Source organism: Peromyscus maniculatus, chromosome X (genome assembly GCF_049852395.1).
Source record: "Peromyscus maniculatus bairdii isolate BWxNUB_F1_BW_parent chromosome X, HU_Pman_BW_mat_3.1, whole genome shotgun sequence".
Lineage (NCBI taxonomy): Eukaryota > Metazoa > Chordata > Mammalia > Rodentia > Cricetidae > Peromyscus > Peromyscus maniculatus.
In genome coordinates this window covers 40,211,103-40,217,800 of record NC_134875.1, presented here as the reverse complement: position 1 = coordinate 40,217,800, position 6,698 = coordinate 40,211,103, and the positions used below count along the sequence as shown (strand labels likewise).

Below are 6,698 nucleotides of genomic sequence, written 5' to 3'. Positions count from 1 at the left end.
CAGCACTAGAGAACCTGAGCTGTAGAACTCAATGTTATACATGCCATCCAGTGGTGTGCACAGCCATCATCATATTACCATTAGACCCCATCCACAAAGCTAACTACAGGTACTTCATAAAAAACCCACCCTCTTTTCTATAGCTATGCTTAATGGCAGTAACAGCCAGGCCAGTAGAAAAGCCACTTCCTCATTATTGCCTCCAAATGCAACAGAGTGCATTTTTTTTCTGGGTAAATTCAGATAATTATCTAGAAGAGACTGAGATACTTTTAAATTAGTTTAATGTAACATAGAAAAGTATGTAAGAAATTGCTATAGATGATAATAAGAAATTGCTGTAGATGATAAGTAACAATCTACCATCATATGTATGGTATATCTTTAGCAACTCAAAATAGTTCTGGCTCACAGGATGCATTTAATAAATACTTGGTGAATTTATGAATTCTAAATATAAGAATGCCAAAAGGGCTGTTGGTAAATTTTTTGTTAAGAAAATTTTTAATTTCATTTTACATACCAATCAAAGATCTCCCTCTTCCCACCCCTCTAGCCTCTCCCTCCCAACCCACCCTCCATTCCCTCCTACAAGAAGGTAAGGCCTCCCATGAAGAGGTACATTTAGTAGAGGCTGTGTGAGGTGTCCCATCATAGAAGTGGGCTCCACAAAGCCTGCTCATGTACCAGAGATGGATTCTGATCCTAGTGCCAAGGGGCCCCTTAAGGAGATCAAGCGACACAACTGTCTCACTATGCAGAGGGCCTAGTGTAGTCCCATGAAGGCTCCACAGCTGTTGATCTAAATTTCATGAGAATGAAATTCTCATATTCATGAGAATGACAAAAAGCTTGGTGATATTTTTTTAAAGATGCTCCTTTTTTCTCTTTTTTCTTGATTGCAAATTATTATTTATTTTAATTGATTATTGACTTTTTCAGTTTTTAGAAAGGGAAAATATGCAGTAATACTTATAAACTTTATTATAAAGTGAGAGGTAATTTATTAAATGAATTGCAAAAGAACAATATATTCACCAGCAAAATGATGATATAGAATTTTTTTTTTACATCAGACAGGTAATGTGTCAATATCATAACAAGGTTTTGTGGGTGGCACACATCACGCATTGGTGTGAATCCTTAATCATCACGCTTACGAACCAAAAAAGGATCTGATACAGAATTTTCAATTGAGAAGAGATGATTGTAGTGGGTAGCCATTCCAACCTTGATCTGGAAGTTCCAACCCCGATTGAGGCTTCGGTAACTGTCACGCCTACAAGGCGGGGCCAAAAGACGACCCTGAAGACCCGAGATCCAGATGCGCTATTTCTCTTGGTTCCCAGACCCTCGACACTGGAGGTAGACCGAGCAGAGTTCTCCAGAGAACACCATCGGTCTGCCCTATGTCTTTCCCAGACCCTGCGACCTATCTATCCTCCATTTGTAAGTTATGCCACTAAATAAACCTCCCTTTTAACCATGTGGAGTGGCCTTAATAATTTCACCAATACCTGGCGCCCAATGTGGGACAAATTCAAAAGGCCTGCATGGCTCCCACCCTCAGCTTCCTCCCCGGCTGGCAGGTACCTAAAGCCACCTGCAAAGTTCCATATAACCAGGGAACGTCTACATGGTTCCATTCCCAAAAACAGGAACAGCTAGTCCGGTCTCAGTTCCCTAGCTTAGCCCCCAGACCAGAGAAAAACCACTGTGAGTGAGCACCCCTCCACCTTTAGAAACGTGGATTACAGTCAAATGCTATAGCCTGCCAGGAAAATAAATTCCAATTGAGTTAAGTGTATGAATATGAGAAAGTACAACTTTATAAATGGGAAAATTAAAGAAAACTCTCAGGGGGCTGGTGGGATGGCTCACCAGTAATGAACAGTTGTTACTTGCCCAGAGAACCCAAATTCAGTTCCTAGCACACCCATGTCAGTCAACTCACAACCATCTGTAATTCCATCTCCAGGAAACTGAAACTTCTGGATTTTTCAGTTACCTCCATTCATGTGCATCTACCCAAGTGAAGACACACATACTTACACATAATTGAAAATAAAAGCAAATCTTTAAAAGTCTTGGATTTTTTAAATTAATCTTGGGAACAGCAAAAGTCTAAATTCAAATAATAAAAAGGAGCAAAGCATAAGGAAAGCACCAAAATCTGATGACTAAAAAGTGAAAGTTTGCATGATGTAATGATAAAATTAATGTAAATTACATACATCAAGTATGGATTGATACTGAATATCTAAAAACTATCTTTATAAAAGAACAAGTGGGCCAATTTGTAGGCACAACACTATTCACTTTATTATCCTCTGTACTTTACTGAGTGCTTAATATCATTTATAGTAAGAATAGGTTAGAAAAAGGATATACTGCATTATTTAAAATGTTAAATCTCTGATTGAGCCAGTAAGATGACTCAGCAACTAAAGACATTTGCTGGCAAGATCGATGACCTGAGATTGATACCTGGGATCCACTTTGGTGGAAAGAGAGAACTGACTTCTTGAAGTTGAGTTTGGACTTGGCACATGCCTGCTGTGCCACACACATGCCTGCACATATACTCTTCTCTCTCTCTCTCTCTCTCTCTCTCTCTCTCTCTCTCTCTCTCTCTCTCTCTCTCTCTCTCTCACACACACACACACACACACACACACACACACACACACACAAATAACCAAAGAATAAATAAATAAATAAATAAATAATAAATATGTAACAAAAATACCAAGAGTAGAAAGTTATGTTGGTGCCATGACAACATGGATTCTTAAATTAGACTACAGAGCCATGGTAATAAATGTGTGTGATACTAACACAACACACACACACACACATAGACCAACAAAGCAGAAGACAGAATCCAGAATTAAACCCACAGTTAACACCTGCTTAGTTTTCAAGAAAACTGGAAAATCTACACTGGAAAAAAACAACCTCTGTTAACAAATGGTGCTGGGAAAATAAAATAACATGTAGAAGAATGAAACTAGATAAAAATCTCCCACCCTGGACAAAAGTACATTCAAGTTCTTAATGTAAGACCTGGTAGAAAATGGAAGCATAGGCAAAACACTCTAACAGCTTAAAAATAATTCAAAAAACTGGAATTGGCTGAAATGAAAAGGCTTCTGCATAGTAAAGGAAGCAACTGAGAAGAGAAACATCCTAGAGAAACAGAAAACATTTTTGTAACTATACATCTAACAAAGAATTAATAACTAGTATTTGTAAAGAATCACAAAATTATGTACCAAAAGCTTCACATCATTCATTCAGACAATGGGCTAACTACCTGAACAGAAAGTTCTCAGAAGAAGAAATACAAATGTCCAATAAACATTTGAAGAATTGTTCAATATCCCTATCCATCAAGGAAATACAAATTCAAACTACTTTGAGATTTTATCTCAACCCAGTCAGAATGCATACTATCAAGATATGAAATAAAAATTTCTGGTGAGGATGTAGAGAGAAAGGGAACCTTATATATTCCATTAGGAATGTAATCTGTTCTAGATATTATAGAAGTCAATGTAGACATTATTCAAAAACTAAAACTATAACTACCATACAATCCAGATATACCACTCCTGCCCACATAGCCTAAGGACTCTAAGTCACCGTACCGTAGCAATAATTACATGTTCATGTTTGCTGCTGTACTATTCATATTAGATGCTGTGGGATGATCTGTATGGCAAACATGTTAATAAATAAAACACTGATTGGCCAATAGCTAGACAGGAAGTATAGGCGGGACTAACAGAGAGGAGAATTGAGGGAACAGGAAGGGAAGGGGGAGACTGCCTGCAGCTGCTGCCAGGACAAGGAAGATGTAAGGTACCAGTAAGCCACGAGCCACGTGGCAAAGTATAGATTAACAGAAATGGGCTGAAAATAAGAGTAAGAGCTAGACAATGATAGGCCTGAGCTAATGGCCAAGCAGTTTAAATAATATAAGCGTCTGTATGTTTATTTTGTAAGTGGGCTGTCAGACTGCCAGGGCTTGGCGGGACCCGGAGAGAAAACTCTCCAGCTACAATTAGATAAGAAATAAAACCAGCCAAAGGGTCCATTAACAGATAACAGTAAAGGAAAATGTGGGATATATACAGAGTGAAGTTCTGTTTAAATATAAAGAAGAATGGATTGATCATATAAACATAAAAAGAGATGGAATTAGAGGCCATTCTGTTAAGTGAAATAAGTCAGGCTTGGAAAGACAAATGCTATAAGTTTTGTGGGTCTATCTTCTATGCAGAATCTAGATTTAAGTATGTTTGTGTGTGCGTGTACACATTTTCACAAGTCATGAAAGTAGAAATTGAACTATGTGAGGGTAGGAAAAGGTCTTAGAAGTAGAGGAAGGGAATAAATGAGGTAACAAAATACATGTTATATGAAAGAAGAGAGAGGACTATTTGGGTGATCAGCAAGGAGTGAGTATGGAGATAGATAAGGATATGTGGATAAAGAATTGTGACATATATGAATTATATATATAATAAATATATTATATAATAATATTATTATATTATATATAATATTATATATATTGTGTATGTATGTGTATATATATATATATATATATTATATATATAAAATGATAAATTGTCTTGTGCTGTTTGAGCTGGCTAAGAAGCTGGCTCTAGAAACAGGCTTGTACTCCCACTGCCATTTCAGACCCAAGCATGTTTGACTCAAAGTAGCCACCAAGGTCTTTGTCTAGAGTGGGCTGTTCTACCAACTCTGTAGCAGGAAGGGAAGAGAGCAGAAAAACAGCCCAGGAATGAAAATATTGCATTCTTGGAACAGCTAACAAGTAAACCATTTCTAACAGAGGTTATTACTGTTTATCCCATGATATAAAAAGTATACAGTGGGAAAGAGAAACCAGAAGTTGAGCCATGGTAAATCCATCCATGGAGAGAAAGCTCAACTGGAAACTCTAGCTGACTGACTCAATGATACCTCCCCAGTTGATTACTGGTGGACGTTAATAACTCCTGATTTGATGTTACCTTTCTTTTACATTGAAGCCTCACCCAAGGGAACCTTCTGCTTTACCTTGGACTCTCTTAGTTGGGAACTTAAACTAGCTCCCTCAATGAGGTTTCTCTATCTAGTTGATTTGTACTGGATGTTTGAGCTCCCAATTTGATGATATTCTGCTGTCTATCTATCTATCTATCTACCTACCTATCTACTTATCATCTACCTACTTACTTAGCTAGCTATCTAGCCCTTGCTACTTATGATTAGTTGTTGTTTTCAGACACGGTCTCACTATATAGTTCTGGCTGTCCTGGAAGTCAAACTCAATGAGACCTGCCTGCCTCTGCCTCTGAAGTGCTTGGGTTTAAAGCATGCCACTATTCCTGGCTGCTATTTATTACTTTAAAGTGGTTTTCTAAACGCTAAACTAACTCATTAAAAACAAAAAAAAATGGCTATCATAGATCATTTTCCAGACAGTACAGAACAAAATGCTATAATGAAATCCATTACTTTGTACATTAACTTAAAATATTAATTAAAATAAGACTAGATTATAGAAAAGGATATACAGTATTATTTTAAAATATTTGTTCAGTCATACAGGTATTTTGAAATTTTAAGTAATTATAATTGGCACACAATTATTCTACATATTTATGCAATATAGTATATAATCCAATATGTGTATAAAATGTATAATGATCAAACCAGAGGAATTAGCATGTTTCTACAAAAAACCTTCAAACACTTCCAGACATTTTGCAATATATAATAAGTTGTTAAAGGTTATATTCATCACATTCAACTACAGAACCTTCAATATTATTGTTCTTCCTGACTGTGGCTTAGTATCTCTTCTTACTATCTTTCTCTACCTCCTCTGTCCCCATCCCTTCTAAACTTATAGTAACATCATTACTCCACTTCTGTGAGAACAAACTTTAATTTCCGCATACGAATGAAATCATGCAACATCTATCTTTCTGTCCCTTTGTTCACTTAACATAATGATCAGCTGTTCAATCCAGCACAAACAATCAGATATAACATCTTACTGGTGAACACAATTATGTGCCTGTCCCATGCTTTATCAAATTTCAATTGATGGAAAGCTAAATCATTTCCATAGCTCAGCTATTGGGAGCAGTGGTGAGATTAAGTTCAGGTGTCTCTCTAACATACTGTTTTCAGTATGCATACCAGGGATGGGATTATAATCTCATATTGTGGTTTTAGTTTTAACTTTTTGAAGAGTTTTCAAAACTGCTATACTGAATCACAATTCCACAAGAAGTTTATAAGGGTTCTTACTTCAAAACTTCACTAGAAATTTTCTGGGGGTTATTTTTTGATGAGATTTATTGCACCTGGAGTGAGATGACATCTTATCACAGCTTTGAAATGAAGCTTCATGGTGATTGAGTAAGGCTGAATATTTTTTGTGCATTAATTGGCAATATGTATCTGATTGGATCATTTACCATTTTAATTAGATTATTGTAAAAGAGATAGAAAAGGTCACACTACAACTGAAGACAGAATTTTTAAAAGATTATTCAAGGGGTTGGAGAGCAGTTAATGGCACTGGATGCTCTTCCAGAGGATCTAGGTTAAACTTCCAACACCCACATGGCAACTCACAACCATCTGTAACTCCAGTTCCTGGGGGTGTAATG

General features: G+C 36.7%; 1 non-coding gene across 1 annotated transcript; it reads right to left on the bottom strand.

Moving 5' to 3' along the window:
* Nucleotides 1-1,070: 1,070 nt before the first annotated feature.
* On the bottom strand, nt 1,071-1,175 carry LOC121825954 (small nucleolar RNA U13). The gene has a single exon (XR_006068315.1). It is a non-coding gene; the product is annotated as a small nucleolar RNA U13 (small nucleolar RNA).
* Between the last annotated feature and the right edge of the window lie 5,523 nt (nt 1,176-6,698).